The sequence below is a fragment of the Bos indicus genome, unplaced genomic scaffold (assembly GCF_029378745.1).
Source record: "Bos indicus isolate NIAB-ARS_2022 breed Sahiwal x Tharparkar unplaced genomic scaffold, NIAB-ARS_B.indTharparkar_mat_pri_1.0 scaffold_70, whole genome shotgun sequence".
Classification (NCBI taxonomy): Eukaryota; Metazoa; Chordata; class Mammalia; order Artiodactyla; family Bovidae; genus Bos; species Bos indicus.
Genome location: NW_027223730.1, coordinates 267,091 through 286,497, shown reverse-complemented (window position 1 = coordinate 286,497; position 19,407 = coordinate 267,091). Strand labels below are relative to the sequence as shown.

General features: G+C 52.3%; 1 protein-coding gene, 1 long non-coding RNA gene and 3 pseudogenes across 12 annotated transcripts in view; 4 read left to right on the top strand and 1 right to left on the bottom strand.

Annotated features, from left to right (window-relative positions):
- LOC109578038 (liprin-alpha-1-like) overlaps positions 1 to 19,407 on the top strand; it is a 392,515-nt gene that overhangs the window by 120,287 nt on the left and 252,821 nt on the right. The gene's annotated exons all lie outside the window — the stretch shown is intronic.
- On the top strand, positions 389 to 508 carry LOC139182057 (5S ribosomal RNA; annotated as a pseudogene).
- LOC139182056 (5S ribosomal RNA) lies at positions 3,929 to 4,048 on the top strand (annotated as a pseudogene).
- Positions 7,468 to 7,587, top strand: LOC139182055 (5S ribosomal RNA; annotated as a pseudogene).
- On the bottom strand, positions 13,394 to 17,472 carry LOC139182041 (uncharacterized). The gene is made up of 2 exons (XR_011565627.1): positions 17,268 to 17,472; positions 13,394 to 16,653 (listed from the first exon to the last, which is right to left on the bottom strand). It is a non-coding gene; the product is annotated as an uncharacterized lncRNA (long non-coding RNA).

The following is a 19,407-nucleotide window of genomic DNA, read 5'->3' as shown; positions in this document are numbered from 1 at the left end:
TGAGCAGTGAATGGGATCCGGGGGAGGCCCCGCTCAGCCAGCGCGGCCAGGTCTGGAGTGGCCGGGGGTGGGAGGGCGCCGAGACCTCCGCACCCCTCAGCCCAGCCCCCAGGCCCCGCGCGCACGCATGCACGCACGCCCTCCCGGTCAATGGGGGGTCCTGGAAGCCCCTCGGGCCCCCGGGCCCGGCCAGGCGCTTGCTGCTCTGGTGTTGGCGGTGTTCGGGGGGCGGGCCGGCGTCAGCAGGCTGGAGTCCGGTCGCGGGTCTTGCGGCTCAAGTACAGCACGCCCCCCGACGAGAGGTGCGGCCCGTTGGCCCGACCTGCAGGGCAGAGCGAAAGGGAGGCGAAGCGCAAGGCTCTTAGGGCGCCCGGCGCCAACCGCCTCCGGCTCCGGCCCTATCAGCCTGAAGGCGCCCGATCTCGTCTGATCTCGGAAGCTAAGCAGGGTCGGGCCTGGTTAGGATCTTGGATGGGAGACCACCTGGGAATCCCGGGTGCTCGAGGCTTTTTGCCTACCAGAAGAGGTCCTTTAGCCCCCGCCGCGCGTCCCGATTCTTGGATCCCCCCCGCAGCCCCAGCCCCTCCCGGGCCGCGGGGAGCGGCTGGCCGGGGCCCCGACTCCCGCTGCAGACCTGGGTTGCCTCCGCGCGGCCCGCGAGCCCCTCCGCATTCGCATTCGGCTTCCAGGACACCCGACGACCGGCAGTCCCGTCTCCATCTGGGGCTCCTTTGGCTTGCCTCAGGCAATCCCGGGGCTTGCACCGACTCAAGCCAGATCCCCAGCACCCCCCCCACCCCCTGCCTCGCAGGCCATCGCGCATGCGCATGTGCGCGCGCACGCACAGATAGATGAGCCCAAACGGGGCATCTATCTTGTTCACTTATACTGTGGGTGGATCTATGCCTGGGAGTCGGACTGCTGAACCATACGCTACTTCCACTTTTAGTTCCTTCGGGAACCTCCATAATCTTTTCCATACCGGCTCTACCCACGCCCATTCCTACTCACCGTGGAGGAGAGTTCCCTTTGCTCCACATCTTCTCCAGCACTGGTTATTGACAGACATCGCAGTGAGGCCCAATCGGACTCATGTGAAGTGGTCCCTCCTTGGAGTTTGGAGTTGAGCCTCTCCAATCATTAGTGATGTGGAGCAAGATGACCTTTTGGAAATGCAGATGCAATGCTGTCACCTCCCTGCTCCAACGGCTCTCGTATTTTCCCAGCATATTGAAGATACGACCACTTCCCTTCAGGCTTGCTCCTCACGTTCTTCTCCGATGTCTTTTGCCTGGAATGCCCTCTGCACTCTTTGGCTTCCATCCCATAGGGCATTTTTCGTTTCTTGAATGTCCTAAGTTTCCCTGGTCACATAGCCTTCCAAGATGCTATTTTCCCTGCCTGAAATTCTTCCTGCATCTCAACCCTGGTTTACCTAGGTTCAACCTACGGACCTCAACGAAATGGTGCCTCTGGAAAGCCTTCCCTGACACCCAGGTTTTGTGGTGAGGGAAGAGGCCCCTCTATAGGTTCTCAAAGGATCTGCCTGTGATGTATCATTAGAGTCGTCTCAGTGAAAGCAGGAACTCTGTGTCTTCTTCTCTCCGCCTTCTATTCCCTGAAACTTATTACATGCCTCCTAGCTCATCGTAGGTGCTCAGTATTTACTTAGTGTGTGAAAGACAGAAAAGCTCTTGGAAGCCTCAAGGGGTCACTTGGCTCGGCACTTTTGATCTCTGTGTCTATTTGGCGAGTCAATTCTTTCCTTTCCTGGGTTGATGTGTACACTAAATTCGAGGCACAATCTAAGGCATGAAGACATATCCATACATAGTGGTTCTTGCTTTCAAGGAACTCGTACAGCAGATTTCTACAAGTTAGGGCTTTTCAAATGCTCTAGAAGCATGTGAACGTTCAGTATGCTCCATTTTCATTTCAAAGAAAGATCGTTTGACTTCCATAGCAAAGGTGGAGACCTTCCAACGTTGAGTCCAAGACTTATACCTTGACCATTTCAGGCAAGTCTTGTGGTTCCTTCTGGAGGTGTGTGGCTCTTGCAGAAATGTGAAGATCTTCCATCGTCCTCAGACTTTGGTGTCATTTGCAATCATCCAGAAAGCTTCCAGGTCTAGGTTCCAGACCACCACCACACACAGTCAGTAGCCAACGGAGTGGATTCCAGGAATACGTGTTGTTCACCCGCATTACCGTTGATATTGTTGCTGCACACTCAATGCAGTGGGCAGGGCCTGGATTGTCCACTGGGTCTCATGTGGAATGGAAAGAAGGGCTTCCTCCCCACACACACACACCACCCCCACTGTTGACAGCCTTGTGACTAGAAACGGTCCCCGAAACAAGAATCAGACAAACCAGAGAAGCCCAGATGATAGTCCTTGAGATGAAGGAACTAAGCAGCTGGTTGCGATGGCACCAAGGGGAAAGGTTGCTCTTTTTGTCTGCCCCTCTACTCCTTTCTTCCTGGACACCTTAGGGTTTCGTCATGGAGATTTGAAAGAAAGTGCACAAAAGTCATATGTGTTGAATCAAGATTTTGCATTTAACCATCTCTCAAAAAGGAAGAGAGCTTCACCTGCACATGTTTCTTTCAAAACCGTCCATTGCTTTTCAATTCTAGGGTTTCTCTCTTGCCTTGTTCACTTAGCCTTAATAGTAAAAATCAACGAAAACTACATAAAGATTCACAGATACCAAAAAGGACAGCTTCTGTTTCTGAAATCATCTTTCCATTTAGTAGAACACGAGCTCTATTCTTTGTATTTTGCCTAGGGAATTAGCAATGTCCTGGTTCAGATGGCAAGGTATCCGCGCGCAGGAGATTGGGGTTCGATCCCTGGGTCCGGAAGATCCCCCCCGTAGAAGGAAATGGCAACCCACTCCAGTATCCTCGCCTGGGAAATGCCACGGACAGAGGAGCCAGATGGGCCGCAGTCCATGGGTCGTATCAAAGTTGGGCTCAACCCAGCAACTACGAACACAAGTATTTCCAAAGACCACACTCAAGTGTGTGTGTGTGTGTGTGTGTGTGTGTGTGTGTGTGTGTCTGTATCTCCTCTTGCCGTCTTGGAGTCTGTCTCGGAATCTTCATGTATTTCTGCCTCTGTATCTCCTGACAGCCAGCCGCCGGCCCGTTCGTCTGGCCCCGGCCTCTCCCAGGCGCTCTGGCTCTGGCTGAGGAGCTTGCGCAGGCCAGCTGTCTCCCTTGGCGTGGGTGCGTGCGAGTGTCTGTGTGTCTGTCTGTGTGCCTGCCTGTGGCTCGTCTGCTCTCTCAGGAAGGTCGAGGGCTTGGCGTGGGGTCAAAGGGGGGGCCTCGGTAGTGCGAAGGGGAGGGGCTGAGGCGCTCCGCTCGACCGCGCCTCCCTGGCTTCTGCTGGGTTTGGGCACCGGACAGGTGCCGGGCAAGTTGGGCGCTCAAGTTTCGCTGCGCCTAGGCCCGCAGGAGGTTCAGAGGCCCCTGGGCCGCGGGGGTTGGGAGGCGGCGGGCGCCGAAGACCGACACCTCCGGGGCCGCGCGGGCCTGAGCAGCGAATGGGATCCGGGGGAGGCCCCGCTCAGCCAGCGCGGCCAGGTCTGGAGTGGCCGGGGGTGGAAGGGCGCCGAGACCTCCGCACCCCTCAGCCCAGCCCCCAGGCCCCGCGCGCACGCACGCACGCACGCCCTCCCGGTCAATGGGGGGTCCTGGAAGCCCCTCGGGCCCCCGGGCCCGGCCAGGCGCTTGCTGCTCTGGTGTTGGCGGTGTTCGGGGGGGCGGGCCGGCGTCAGCAGGCTGGAGTCCGGTCGCGGGTCTTGCGGCTCAAGTACAGCACGCCCCGCGACGAGAGGTGCGGCCCGTTGGCCCGACCTGCAGGGCAGAGCGAAAGGGAGGCGAAGCGCAAGGCTCTTAGGGCGCCCCGCGCCAACCGCCTCCGGCTCCGGCCCTATCAGCCTGAAGGCGCCCGATCTCGTCTGATCTCGGAAGCTAAGCAGGGTCGGGCCTGGTTAGGATCTTGGATGGGAGACCACCTGGGAATCCCGGGTGCTCGAGGCTTTTTGCCTACCAGAAGAGGTCCTTTAGCCCCCGCCGCGCGTCCCGATTCTTGGATCCCCCCCGCAGCCCCAGCCCCTCCCGGGCCGCGGGGAGCGGCTGGCCGGGGCCCCGACTCCCGCTGCAGACCTGGGTTGCCTCCGCGCGGCCCGCGAGCCCCTCCGCATTCGCATTCGGCTTCCAGGACACCCGACGACCGGCAGTCCCGTCTCCATCTGGGGCTCCTTTGGCTTGCCTCAGGCAATCCCGGGGCTTGCACGGACTCCAGCCAGAGCCCCAGCCCCCGCCCCACCCCCTGCCTCGCAGGCCATCGCGCATGCGCATGTGCGCACGCACGCACAGATAGATGTGCCCAAACGGGGCATCTATCTTGTTCACTTATACCGTGGGTGTATCTATGCCTGGGAGTCGGACTGCTGAACCATACGCTACTTCCACTTTTAGTTCCTTCGGGAACCTCCATAATCTTTTCCATACCGGCTCTACCCACGCCCATTCCTACTCACCGTGGAGGAGAGTTCCCTTTGCTCCACATCTTCTCCAGCACTGGTTATTGACAGACATCGCAGTGAGGCCCAATCGGACTCATGTGAAGTGGTCCCTCCTTGGAGTTTGGAGTTGAGCCTCTCCAATCATTAGTGATGTGGAGCAAGATGACCTTTTGGAAATGCAGATGCAATGCTGTCACCTCCCTGCTCCAACGGCTCTCGTATTTTCCCAGCATATTGAAGATACGACCACTTCCCTTCAGGCTTGCTCCTCACGTTCTTCTCTGATGTCTTTTGCCTGGAATGCCCTCTGCACTCTTTGGCTTCCATCCCATAGGGCATTTTTCGTTTCTTGAATGTCCTAAGTTTCCCTGGTCACATAGCCTTCCAAGATGCTATTTTCCCTGCCTGAAATTCTTCCTGCATCTCAACCCTGGTTTACCTAGGTTCAACCTATGGACCTCAACGAAATGGTGCCTCTGGAAAGCCTTCCCTGACACCCAGGTTTTGTGGTGAGGGAAGAGGCCCCTCTATAGGTTCTCAAAGGATCTGCCTGTCATGTATCATTAGAGTCGTCTCAGTGAAAGCAGGAACTCTGTGTCTTCTTCTCTCCGCCTTCTATTCCCTGAAACTTATTACATGCCTCCTAGCTCATCGTAGGTGCTCAGTATTTACTTAGTGTGTGAAAGACAGAAAAGCTCTTGGAAGCCTCAAGGGGTCACTTGGCTCGGCACTTTTGATCTCTGTGTCTATTTGGCGAGTCAATTCTTTCCTTTCCTGGGTTGATGTGTACACTATATTCGAGGCACAATCTAAGGCATGAAGACATATCCATACATAGAGGTTCTTGCTTTCAAGGAACTCGTACAGCAGATTTCTACAAGTTAGGGCTTTTCAAATGCTCTAGAAGCATGTGAACGTTCAGTATGCTCCATTTTCATTTCAAAGAAAGATCGTTTGACTTCCATAGCAAAGGTGGAGACCTTCCAACGTTGAGTCCAAGACTTATACCTTGACCATTTCAGGCAAGTCTTGTGGTTCCTTCTGGAGGTGTGTGGCTCTTGCAGAAATGTGAAGATCTTCCATCGTCCTCAGACTTTGGTGTCATTTGCAATCATCCAGAAAGCTTCCAGGTCTAGGTTCCAGACCACCACCACACACAGTCAGTAGCCAACGGAGTGGATTCCAGGAATACGTGTTGTTCACCCGCATTACCGTTGATATTGTTGCTGCACACTCAATGCAGTGGGCAGGGCCTGGATTGTCCACTGGGTCTCATGTGGAATGGAAAGAAGGGCTTCCCCCCCCACACACACACACCACCCCCACTGTTGACAGCCTTGTGACGAGAAACGGTCCCCGAAACAAGAATCAGACAAACCAGAGAAGCCCAGATGATAGTCCTTGAGATGAAGGAACTAAGCAGCTGGTTGAGATGGCACCAAGGGGAAAGGTTGCTCTTTTTGTCTGCCCCTCTACTCCTTTCTTCCTGGACACCTTAGGGCTTCGTCATGGAGATTTGAAAGAAAGTGCACAAAAGTCATATGTGTTGAATCAAGATTTTGCATTTAACCATCTCTCAAAAAGGAAGAGAGCTTCACCTGCACATGTTTCTTTCAAAACCGTCCATTGCTTTTCAATTCTAGGGTTTCTCTCTTGCCTTGTTCACTTAGCCTTAATAGTAAAAATCAACGAAAACTACATAAAGATTCACAGATACCAAAAAGGACAGCTTCTGTTTCTGAAATCATCTTTCCATTTAGTAGAACACGAGCTCTATTCTTTGTATTTTGCCTAGGGAATTAGCAATGTCCTGGTTCAGATGGCAAGGTATCCGCGCGCAGGAGATTGGGGTTCGATCCCTGGGTCCGGAAGATGCCTCCCGTAGAAGGAAATGGCAACCCACTCCAGTATCCTCGCCTGGGAAATGCCACGGACAGAGGAGCCTGATGGGCCGCAGTCCATGGGTCGTATCAAAGTTGGGCTCAACCCAGCAACTACGAACACAAGTATTTCCAAAGACCACACTCAAGTGTGTGTGTGTGTGTGTGTGTGTGTGTGTGTGTGTGTCTGTATCTCCTCTTGCCGTCTTGGAGTCTGTCTCGGAATCTTCATGTATTTCTGCCTCTGTATCTCCTGACAGCCAGCCGCCGGCCCGTTCGTCTGGCCCCGGCCTCTCCCAGGCGCTCTGGCTCTGGCTGAGGAGCTTGCGCAGGCCAGCTGTCTCCCTTGGCGTGGGTGCGTGCGAGTGTCTGTGTGTCTGTCTGTGTGCCTGCCTGTGGCTCGTCTGCTCTCTCAGGAAGGTCGAGGGCTTGGCGTGGGGGCAAAGGGGGGGCCTCGGTAGTGCGAAGGGGAGGGGCTGAGGCGCTCCGCTCGACCGCGCCTTCCTGGCTTCTGGTGGGTTTGGGCACCGGACAGGTGCCGCGCAAGTTGGGCGCTCAAGTTTCGCTGCGCCTAGGCCCGCAGGAGGTTCAGAGGCCCCTGGGCCGCGGGGGTTGGGAGGCGGCGGGCGCCGAAGACCGACACCTCCGGGGCCGCGCGGGCCTGAGCAGCGCATGGGATCGGGGGGAGGCCCCGCTCAGCGAGCGCGGCCGGGTCTGGAGTGGCCGCGGGTGGGAGGGCGCCGAGACCTCCACACCCCTCAGCCCAGCCCCCAGGCCCCGCGCGCACGCACGCACGCACGCCCTCCCGGTCAATGGGGGGTCCTGGAAGCCCCTCGGGCCCCCGGGCCCGGCCAGGCGCTTGCTGCTCTGGTGTTGGCGGTGTTCGGGGGGGCGGGCCGGCGTCAGCAGGCTGGAGTCCGGTCGCGGGTCGTGCGGCTCAAGTACAGCACGCCCCGCGACGAGAGGTGCGGCCCGTTGGCCCGACCTGCAGGGCAGAGCGAAAGGGAGGCGAAGCGCAAGGCTCTTAGGGCGCCCCGAGCCAACCGCCTCCGGCTCCGGCCCTATCAGCCTGAAGGCGCCCGATCTCGTCTGATCTCGGAAGCTAAGCAGGGTCGGGCCTGGTTAGGATCTTGGATGGGAGACCACCTGGGAATCCCGGGTGCTCGAGGCTTTTTGCCTACCAGAAGAGGTCCTTTAGCCCCCGCCGCGCGTCCCGATTCTTGGATCCCCCCCGCAGCCCCAGCCCCTCCCGGGCCGCGGGGAGCGGCTGGCCGGGGCCCCGACTCCCGCTGCAGACCTGGGTTGCCTCCGCGCGGCCCGCGAGCCCCTCCGCATTCGCATTCGGCTTCCAGGACACCCGACGACCGGCAGTCCCGTCTCCATCTGGGGCTCCTTTGGCTTGCCTCAGGCAATCCCGGGGCTTGCACGGACTCCAGCCAGAGCCCCAGCCCCCGCCCCACCCCCTGCCTCGCAGGCCATCGCGCATGCGCATGTGCGCGCGCACGCACAGATAGATGTGCCCAAACGGGGCATCTATCTTGTTCACTTATACCGTGGGTGGATCTATGCCTGGGAGTCGGACTGCTGAACCATACGCTACTTCCACTTTTAGTTCCTTCGGGAACCTCCATAATCTTTTCCATACCGGCTCTACCCACGCCCATTCCTACTCACCGTGGAGGAGAGTTCCCTTTGCTCCACATCTTCTCCAGCATTGGTTATTGACAGACATCGCAGTGAGGCCCAATCGGACTCATGTGAAGTGGTCCCTCCTTGGAGTTTGGAGTTGAGCCTCTCCAATCATTAGTGATGTGGAGCAAGATGACCTTTTGGAAATGCAGATGCAATGCTGTCACCTCCCTGCTCCAACGGCTCTCGTATTTTCCCAGCATATTGAAGATACGACCACTTCCCTTCAGGCTTGCTCCTCACGTTCTTCTCTGATGTCTTTTGCCTGGAATGCCCTCTGCACTCTTTGGCTTCCATCCCATAGGGCATTTTTCGTTTCTTGAATGTCCTAAGTTTCCCTGGTCACATAGCCTTCCAAGATGCTATTTTCCCTGCCTGAAATTCTTCCTGCATCTCAACCCTGGTTTACCTAGGTTCAACCTATGGACCTCAACGAAATGGTGCCTCTGGAAAGCCTTCCCTGACACCCAGGTTTTGTGGTGAGGGAAGAGGCCCCTCTATAGGTTCTCAAAGGATCTGCCTGTCATGTATCATTAGAGTCGTCTCAGTGAAAGCAGGAACTCTGTGTCTTCTTCTCTCCGCCTTCTATTCCCTGAAACTTATTACATGCCTCCTAGCTCATCGTAGGTGCTCAGTATTTACTTAGTGTGTGAAAGACAGAAAAGCTCTTGGAAGCCTCAAGGGGTCACTTGGCTCGGCACTTTTGATCTCTGTGTATATTTGGCGAGTCAATTCTTTCCTTTCCTGGGTTGATGTGTACACTATATTCGAGGCACAATCTAAGGCATGAAGACATATCCATGCATAGAGGTTCTTGCTTTCAAGGAACTCGTACAGCAGATTTCTACAAGTTAGGGCTTTTCAAATGCTCTAGAAGCATGTGAACGTTCAGTATGCTCCATTTTCATTTCAAAGAAAGATCGTTTGACTTCCATAGCAAAGGTGGAGACCTTCCAACGTTGAGTCCAAGACTTATACCTTGACCATTTCAGGCAAGTCTTGTGGTTCCTTCTGGAGGTGTGTGGCTCTTGCAGAAATGTGAAGATCTTCTGTTGGGGGCCAGAGTGAGGTACTCCGCCCATGGCAAAGGTCATGAGGAAGGAGGCTCGACATACGCAAAGGCGGGATCGAGCCTCAGGAGTCCCCCTGGAAATCCTCGAGCATCTACCCCCATAACCAGAGCCTGCCTACTTTACTACTTTGTGCTCACCTACACCTCTGACTTTACGGGGGGCTGTCCCCCACCACCTCTTTTGGAGAAGGAGTTAACTTAGAGCTCCAGTTTATAATAATTCCTGGGCGTGATAAGAGTGTTTTAACCTACAAACTCCTCTGAAGGTTCTCTGGCCTGCCTGACAGGCTTGTCCGGCCACATGTGATCGCTCACAGCCTCCCAACCGTGAGAGGCACAAGATGCTTTAAACCTTCTAAAAACAGGTTCCTTAGAAAAGTTAGAAAACTATTAGTATAAGTATAATGGGCTAATTAGAAATTGTGTTGGTGAAGGGTTTTTCATTTGTTGAGCCAATGTTTGTTGCTAAGTCTCCATATCCCCTGCCCTTACACACATTAATGAATATATAGAATTAACCTTTGATATTAATCACGTTAGACCTTAGGCTAAGTAAATTCTTTCCTTAACTAAAACCCACTACACCCTCACCCTGTAGGAATGTAACTTTATTTGGGTGGCGTCTGTTTTGAGAATAATCAGCCCTGGAGAAATAAGTGTCCTGATTGACTGACCGCTGTCACAAGGAGAGGGTCGTAAATTGTCAGCAGGGCCCCCTGGCCAGAAGATGATGTAACACCCCTAAGACCTCTGTATACATTTGTGTGAAGCACCTGACTTTAATGAAAGTCAGGACTGCTGTCCCCATGTGACTTTTGCATAACATCTCAGTGTATAAAAGTAGACCATGGAAAATAAAGAATTGGGATCAGTTTCTCAAAATACTGGTCTCCCCATGTCGCTCTCTCTCTCACTCTGGTTGAGTCTCCATCTGGAGCGCGGAACCCACCATGCTTACTAATTATGCCTGGGCTTCTAAGATCCGACCGGGGAGGCCTCAGTGTCTCCTCTCCTTCGGGAGAACGGAAGGACGCCTGCGGCCTACGTAAGTGGTGCAAACTTCTTGTCTTGAAGTTTTACTGGTCTCCCGCGTAAACCAAGCCACTCAGCCTCTTTTCTCCACTGAATTTTCCTACTGAGCTATCCTCATCCTATTACTCTTTATATCTTTGATAAAATATTTAAATAAATAAATAGGTCGCCGACACCGTCCCCGCTTCGAATACCCTGGATCAGCCGGGGCAGGACCCCGGCAATCTTCCATCGTCCTCAGACTTTGGTGTCATTTGCAATCATCCAGAAAGCTTCCAGTTCTAGGTTCCAGACCACCACCACACACAGTCAGTAGCCAACGGAGTGGATTCCAGGAATACGCATTGTTCACCGGCATTACCGTTGATATTGTTGCTGCACACTCAATGCAGTGGGCAGGGCCTGGATTGTCCACTGGGTCTCATGTGGAATGGAAAGTAGGGCTCCCCCGCCCACACACACACCCCACCCCCAGTGTTGACAGCCTTGTGATGAGAAACGGTCCCCAAAACAAGAATCAGACAAACCAGAGAAGCCCAGATGATAGTCCTTGAGATGAAGGAACTAAGCAGCTGGTTGAGATGGCACGAAGGGGAAAGGTTGCTCTTTTTGTCTGCCCCTCTACTCCTTTCTTCCTGGACTCCTTAGGGGTTCGTCATGGAGATTTGAAAGAAAGTGCACAAAATTCATATGTGTTCCATCAAGATTTTGCATTTAACCATCTCTCAAAAAGGAAGAGAGCTTCACCTGCACATGTTTCTTTCAAAAACGTCCATTGCTTTTCAATTCTGGGGTTTCTCTCTTGCCTTGTTCAGTTAGCCTTAACAGTAAAAATCAACGAAAACTACATAAAGATTCAAAGATACCAACAAAGGACAGCTTCTGTTTTTGAAATCATCTTTCCATTTAGTAGAACACGAGCTCTATTCTTTGTATTTTGCCTAGGGAATTAGCAATGTCCTGGTTCAGATGGCAAGGCATCCGCGCGCAGGAGACTGGGGTTTGATCCCTGGGTCGGGAAGATCCCGCCGGAGAAGGAAATGGCAACCCACTCCCAGTATCCTCGCCTGGGAAATGCCACGGACAGAGGAGCCTGATGGGCCGCAGTCCATGGGTTGTATTAAAGTTGGGCTCAACCCAGCAACTACGAACACAAGTATTTCCAAAGACCACACTCAAGTGTGTGTGTGTGTGTGTGTGTGTGTGTGTGTGTATCTCCTCTTGCCATCTTGGAGTCTGTCTCGGAATCTTCATGTATTTCTGCCTCTGTATCTTCTGACAGCCAGCCGCCGACCGGTTCTTCTGCCCCCGGCCTCTCCCAGGTGCTCTGGCTCTGGCTGAGGAGCTTTCGCAGGCCAGGTGTCTCCCTTGGCATGCGTGTGTGCGAGTGTCTGTGTGTCTGTCTGTGTGCCTGCCTGTGGCTTGTCTGCTCTCTCAGGAAGGTGGAGGGCTTGGCGTGGGGTCAAAGGGGGGCGTCGGTAGTGTGAAGGGGCGTGGCTGAGGCGCTCCGTCGACCGTGTCTCCCTGGCTTCTGGTGGGTTTGGGCACCGGACAGGTGCTGGGGAAGTTGGGTGCTCAAGTTTCCCTGCGCCTAGGCCCGCAGGAGGTTCAGAGGCCCCTGGGCCGCAGGGGTTGGGAGGCGGCGGGCCCCGAAGACCAATACCTCCGGGGCCGCGCGGGCCTGGGCAGCGAATGGGATCGGGGGGGCCGGATGGCCCCGCTCAGTGATCGCGGCCGGGTCTGGAGCGGCCGGGGGTGGGAGGGCACCGATACCTCCGAACCCCTCATCTCAGCACCCAGGCCCCGCGCGCACGCGTATCCTGCCAGTTACTTCCTAGCACCAAACTGATTTTTCCTCAACATTGTTCAGTGCCTGTCATGGAGGGAAAGAGGGAGAGTTACTGAAAAAATATTCAAAGTCTCTTATAGGAAAATATTTTGAAATATTATATTTTAGAAGTATAGACTAGTAAATTTTTTTTAAAGTATTCATCCTATTATGTACAGGCTGTAAAATGCTATCAAGGGGCACTTTTGGATAAATACTTTAAAATATACGAGTCATTTTGGCCTGTGTGAAACAGACTAAATAGCCTAAGCCATGAGTTCCGTTTTAGTCTTAACTCAGATCAACTCGTGGTGGTGGTGGTGGTGGTGGTGGTCATTCGTTAAGTCGTGTCGGACTCCTTGTGACCCATGAACTGCAGCACGCCAGGCTTCCCTGTCCTTCACTATCAAAGAGCCCTGTCTTTTTCACTATCAAAGAGCCCTGTCTTTTTCGGCTACTGTTGTAAATCCCGTAGACTAGCTGATAAACAACAGAAAGTTGTTTCTTGTAGTCCTGGAGGCTGGGGAGTCCCAAGATCATCAGCAGGTGCCACGTCTGGTGAGTCATGTTTCCTGGTTCCTAGACTGCCTGCTGCTTCTCCCTGTCCTCGCAGCACGGGAGCCCATTCCTTCCTGGCCTGACCCCTCCCAGAGTGCCTGCCTCCTAGGATCATCACCACATGCGGGGTGAAGTTTGAGGGCCCATAAACTGTCAGCCCATTGCAGTCCCTAAGTATACTCTGCATTATTTCAGTCTTTTGAAATAATTCGAGCTTTCCTAATAGCCCAATACATGTTCTTTTTGTTATATGTTCGTTGGGCTCTTGAAAATAATATGTATCAGTGGGAATGCAGTGTTCCGTGTGTATCAGTTACATCAGGTATGTCACTCATGTAATTCAGCTTCCAGTAGCCACGTTGAGTAAAAGCAGAAGTAGGTGAAATTACCTGTAATATATTTTATTTTAACACACCCCAAATATTATCATTTCAGTGTGTAATCAACATGATAAAACCTAATGCAATAGTTCACGTTCTTTTTTTCATGCTAAGTCTTTAAAATCCAGCATGTGTTTCAGGCTTGCAGTGCATCTCATTGTAGAGCCAGCCACATTTCAGGTACTTCATGGTTGCTGGTGACTATGTACCAGGGAGCCCAGTTCCAGGAGAGATGTGTCTTTAACGTCTCCCACTGGGATTATGAACTCGGCTGTTACTCCTTTTCTATTTCTGTCAGTTTTTATGTATTGATATTTTGAGGTTATGTTATTAGGTACATTCAAGTTTAGAATCCTCATCTTCTTGCTAGACTGAACTTGTATCAGTATGAGATGTTCTTTTTTATTGCTAGTAATGCTTCTTTCTTTAGACACTATTTGACAGTGATGTTGCCACGTCAGTTTTCTGTCCGTGTTAGCTTGGGTATCTTTTACTTTCACCTGTCTAAAAGACCTTCCATCTTAACATGTACCTCTGAATAGTGTATAGTTTTCACTGGAATCAGTTTGAGTATTGGCTCTGTTTATAATGTTGATATTTCAGTGTGTAGACACCATGTTGCTGTGTGATTTCTGTTTGTCCCACCTAGTCTGTGTTCTTTGCTCTTGCCTTCTTTTAGAAGTATGAAGTGTTTCTCTAGTTCTGTGCTCCTCTGTCAGGTTGTTGGGTGTACATTTGCAGACACAGCGTGTGTTTTACATTCAAGTCTAACTTAGTACTCTTACTGCCTCCCTGACACGACTGTTTCCTCCTTGTCACTGTCACACTTTAAACGGTTAGATATATTTTTGGCATTAACATCATTGTTTTGTAGAGTTAGTATTTACCCTCACAGTTACCTCATTGTTGGTCTTTACTTGTTTTTTATATTTCCATCAGAGACTACTTTTCTTTTTCCCAAAGCACTGCCTTAATATTTTTTTTTAGTTCATGTGTGTGGGTGATGAGTTGTCTCATTTCCATTTGCCCTCAAAGTCTCTATTTTGCTTTCACTTTCGAAGAGAGTTTTTGTTGGATGTAGAATTCCAGGTTGGTGGTTATTTGTTTTTCAGCATTTTACAGATGCCAGTCCATTATCTTCTGACTTCCTTGTTCTTGGAAAGTCAGCTCTCAGTGTTGTTGTGCCGTTAAAAGCCACACCCTTTTTCCTCTGAGTGCTTGAACATTTGCTTCTTGCCTTAGGCACCCGCAGAGCTGCTGAAACCAATGTGTGGTTTTCATTTTTGACTCAATGGTCTGATTCTTGAACCAACTCTTACCACTGTCCCTGTCAGTCAGTTCAGTCGCTCCGTGTCTGACCCGTTGCAACCCCATGGGCTGCAGCACGCCAGGCTTCCCTGTCCATCACCAACTCCTGGAGCTTGCTCAAGCTCATGTCCATCGAGTCGGTGATGCCATCCAACCAGCTCATCCTCTGTCGTCCCCTTCTCCTCCTGCCTTCAGTCTTCCCCATCATCAGGTTCTTTTCCAATGAGTCAGCTCTTTGCATCAGGTGGCCAAAGTATTGGAGCTTCAGCATCAGTCTTTCCAATGAATATTCAGGACTGATTTGCATTAGGATTGACTGACTGATTGGATCTCCTAGTAGTCCATGGGGGTCTCAAGAGTCTTCTCCAATTCCCCAGTTCAGAAGCATTGATTCTTTGGCATTCAGCCTTCTTCATGGGCCAACTCTCACATCCATACATGACTACTGGAAAAACCATAGCTTTGACTAAATGAACCTTTGTTGGCAGAGTAACGTCTCTGCTTTTTAATATGCTGTCTATATTTGTCATAGGTTTCCTTCTGAGGAGCAAGCATCTTTTAATTTCACCATCTGCAGTAATTTCGGAGCCCAAGAAAATAAAGTGTGTCACTGTTTCCACTGTTTTCCCATTTATTTGCCATGAAGTGATGGGGCTGGATGCTATGATCTTCATTTTTTGAATGTTGAGTTTTATGCCAGCTTTTTCACTCTCCCCTTTCACTTTCACTAAGAGGCTCTTTAGTTTCAGCCCCTGGAGGCATTTCTTATTCCCCTTTCTGTCTTTTCTCCACCATGAGGGTCCCCATTTATAGTTTTTAACAACATAGTTTAACAACAGATTCCTTCAATACATTCTATCCCTTTTCCCTCTTATATATATATTGTAACCGATCCGTCCTTCAGTTCACTGATCGTCTCTTCAGCTACATCCAATCTGATGTTAAGCCCAGAGACTGAGTTCTTAAATTCAGTCACTGTTATTGTAAAGTTCTAGATTGGTTTTGATTCTCAGAAATTTTTCCTTTTGTCAAGTATATTTTTGAACAGGTGACATTTGCATCTGATACCTCTAGCATACCTCTGATACGCTGATATATATCTCATACCTCTGGATCTGGTTCAGTTCTTTTTCTCTTGGTCCTGTTTGTTGTTACACCCTCTTTTGCTTGTTTGGTTGCATGTTGGACATTATGTTTGGAAAACCCTAGAGGTTCTGAGTGATGCTGCGTTCTCCAGAGTTTCCTCTGACGCAGACCTCCAGTGGGGACAGAGCTGTCTGTTCACTCAGGGCCTGAGGGACTTGAGGCTTGGGGGTCCTTTTAAGCTCAGTCTCAGCAGCCTTCACCCACCTTCCCCCCCGACCCCAGGGAGGAGCTTTCCAGCGTCTCCAGTGTCTGGAAGCCTGGGGTGCCTCCCAGGGCCCCGCGTTCTCGGCAGGTCCTGAAGCCCACCGTCTCTCCTGAGCACCAGGAAGTGACTGATAGTCAGCGCTCAGCCGGTTTGGGCAGAGTGTTGGGTACGTTTTCTGACATCCAGACTGACTCGTCAGGCCTGCGCTTGACTTTTTGTCTCCACAGCCCAAGGAACCCTCCAGAGCTGTGTTAGCCAGCCCCCTCTGCTTGACTTTTTCCCTTCCTTTTCTTCACAGAGTCAGCTTTGCTCAGATGCCCCGAGGGAACGAGCGGCCCTCTCAGTCTCCAGCTCCCTCACTGAGCTTCGCTTGTGTTTGAAATCTTGGATTGTGGCTGCCTAAGGACCTCTTTTAAACCTTATTTAGCTTTTCTAGCTCTTGGTAGGCTGACCTACAAGATGCTTGCGTCTGTCACTGGAAGTGGAGACACCCTGGGGGGGGGGTCTTCTGTCATCTGAAGCCACATGTAACAGTCACAGTAATTGTCTTGATCAAGTTAATTTGATACCAGGGAAAACAAGAACCAGGGGTCCTTGCTTGGTACCCATGGCTGTGTTTCTGGTCAGAGTCCCCAGCTTGCCTGGGCTGTTTCAGTGCCACGTGAACTTGGGAAGGAGGTGGAGCAGGCGGCCCACGCGGCCTGGAGACAGAGGAGCCGGTCTCCCCTCTGCCCTTGCCCCTGGCGGCCCAGGGCAGGCCTTGCATTGCCGGGCTGCTGGTGGTGGAGGCCAAGGCTGAGGAGGGAGGGGTTACGTGACCTGTATTCTGTGACATGGTCACACGTGGGTTTTCTTTTTCAGTTTGAAAAAATGACTGCTTTTAGTCTTCCCTCCAGTTTCACTTTAAGGTGGAAAATGAAGATTTTATTCGTAAAGTTGAGCACAGTGACCTTACAGTCTTTTTGAAAGCAACAGTTGATGTTTTAAGAACACATCTCAGAGAACTCCAGTAGATAAAGCTAAAAAAAGAGAACGTGTTCAGGGTGAACTGCGGGCAGGACCCCAAACTGTACCCTGTCTCTCCCAGAGTGTGTAATTGCTGAGATGGGTGGATATAGGACCCAAAGCACCCTGGGGACCGAGGTCCTCAAATGACAGCAGAGGGCCGGGCTGAGCCAGGAGCAAGTGGCCTGTGCCCTGGCGAGTGGAGAACCGTGAGGGTGGGAGTGGAGCCAGGAGAGGGGTGGGAGACTCAGGCGGGGTCTGGGAGGTGCTGGCTGCCGGGGCTCGAGGCAGGGACACCCCTGAACCTCCACCATGCAGTCCCCACGGGGCAGAGTCGTCTGGCAGCCGAGGGTCGAAGTAAAGAGGGCGAGTTCACAGCAGGTTGAATGAACCCCTGTACCCACTGTGGGTTCATTTTAAGTGCCTGGAGTGAGGTTGGTCAAGCCCTTGCTGAGCTCGAGTGAGGGTTCCGACAGGGAGGACCGAGCTCAGGGTGAGAGTGAGGGGCAGCTAGCGTGGTGAGTCCTCCTCAGCTGAGTGGGTTCTGGGGACGCCCTTGAGTTCAGGGCTGCCCTTTCAGTAGCCTCACTGGAGGCTTGTTTGGGGGGTAGAGGGGGCAGAAGCCCACTTAGAAGACGTGCTCATTCCCAGGGGTGGTGGTTTCTGAAGGAGTTTATACTGGTTGGTTCGACTGTGACCCAGTACCTTGCAGGGTCGTATTTGACAGGGGGCCTGAGCTGTGGGCACAGCCTGCCTTCTCCTGCACTGCGCACTCAATTGTTGACTTTTTGGCAGCCCCTCTCCCCTCTCTGCACCCTTGACAGTGGACCTGAGCCCAGCCCCCCTGTTGCCACGGAGCCCCTTGTGACCGAGTGGGTTCCAGTTCTGGGCTCCTGGGAGATGTGCTGGAGGCGGAGCCTTCATGCCATTTGGTGGTCATAGTGTGAGAGCAGTGGTCATAGTGTGAGAACGGTGTGTGTGAGAGTGGTGTGTGAGAGCAGTGTGTGTGAGAGTGGTGGTCGTAGTGTGAGATTGGTGGTGATAGCTCGGTAGCCGAGGTATCCTACCGTGAAACAGCGGTTGCCCCCGAGTCGGGGGCTGCCCCTATCCGCGAGGATGGGTCGCAGAAGGGCCCGCCTTTGGGCGTTATTCCAGCGCTGCAACCCCAAGGCAAAGGCGAAGACTAGGAAGGACTTGGCCTCGGCCCACGTCCTGGAAGCAGAGCAGCCTGAGGTGAGAGCAGCCGGGGGCTGGGCCCGTCAGATTGGCCCTCACCCGGCGAAGCATTGGGGTTGTGTTTCATTTTGTTAGCATGGTTGTGGGCCCTGCCGGCCAGGGCATTCTGGCCTTAGTGGGCAGGATCGACCCCAGCAGGTTTACCTTGTAAGAGGTTGTGCAGTTGCTGCATGGAGGATGGGCGGGGGCCCCACAAGAAGGGAAACACTGGCTGGAGAAGTCACTGGGGCACATGGACTGAGCTATAGAGTCAGTCCTTGAAGCAGAAAGGGTAAGGCCCTTAATGTCTCCCTTCTTGCAAAGAAAGGATATACGGGCTGGAGGAATCTCTGGGGCATGAGGATCGAGCTAGAGAGTCAGTCCTTGAAGCAGAACGGCTAAGCCCGTTAATGTCTCCCATGTTACAAAACACACACCAGTGTGTCCAGTATTTTAATGACAGGTACCTACTGCTTACGTGTATGACATACACCCTCATAGCTACACATGTCTACTGCATGCCTCTTACAAGTGCTGGGCACTGTTCTGGGTGCTGAAAACTCAGTATGTAGTAGTGGATACGTAGCCCAGGATTTTTTTAATTTCTGCAAAGAAAAATAGAAGAACGAAAGACCCCGTGTGGTTCAGTTTGAGCAAGTTCACCACGTGGATGGCCCCGCATGCACGCAAATTGTGGTAAAGTACATATAACATAAATTTAACATTTTAACCGGTTGATTGAATGACTGGGTGGCTTCTGTGGAGTCAGGCTAACAGATGGCTTTGAGGTGCCATCCGCCTTTTTCCCAGAGGAACACTCCAAAGCCTCGTGGCCTTGTAGACCTTCCTTTTTTTCTTCACTTTCCCCAGTGGCTCCAGGTCTGTGTGTCGTTTAAGAATCTCTTTATCCACTTTGTTGTTAGGTTTACGTTTTGGAAAGTTTCTCAAATGTCCCTGGGTCTTGAGAAGGCAGGCTTGGATTCCAGGTTCTCTCCTGCCGCATGCCTGCCAGGTCGAGGTGGAGGCTGAAGGCCGGTCTGAGTTGTGGTGGTCTGTGTGGTCTTGGGGTCAGTGGACCCCTCTTCTCTGGAGGGGCATGGAGATCCTTTGTGTGGAGCCTGGAGAGACTTGACAGGGTCAGTCTTCACAGTCTCGCTCTCTTTTTAATTTATGTTTGCATTTAGTTTCTCATTTAACTGTTTTCTAGGAATTTCCAACTCCCGAAGGATACACCTACAGGAAGCAGCTTTGTAAAGCCAAAGAGGAAATCGCTCAGCTGAAAGCTGAAAGAAACAACACCAGGGTCAGTAGGGGGATTCTCACGTGTTGACATTTGCCCCGCGGGGGTCACCGCTGGCCTCCGTGTGCTGTCTTTAAACTTTGTCTGATTTTCAAGTCATTTTCCACATCTTCCCGCTGAACAGACCAGGGTGGATCAGTTCTGGGTTCTCATACCTTGCTTCAAATTTCTGATGAGAGCTAATGTAATTTTAGTACATATGAGGGGGGAGTTCTCTTAACTTACATTTTTGTCCACGCTACACTTTGTGTGG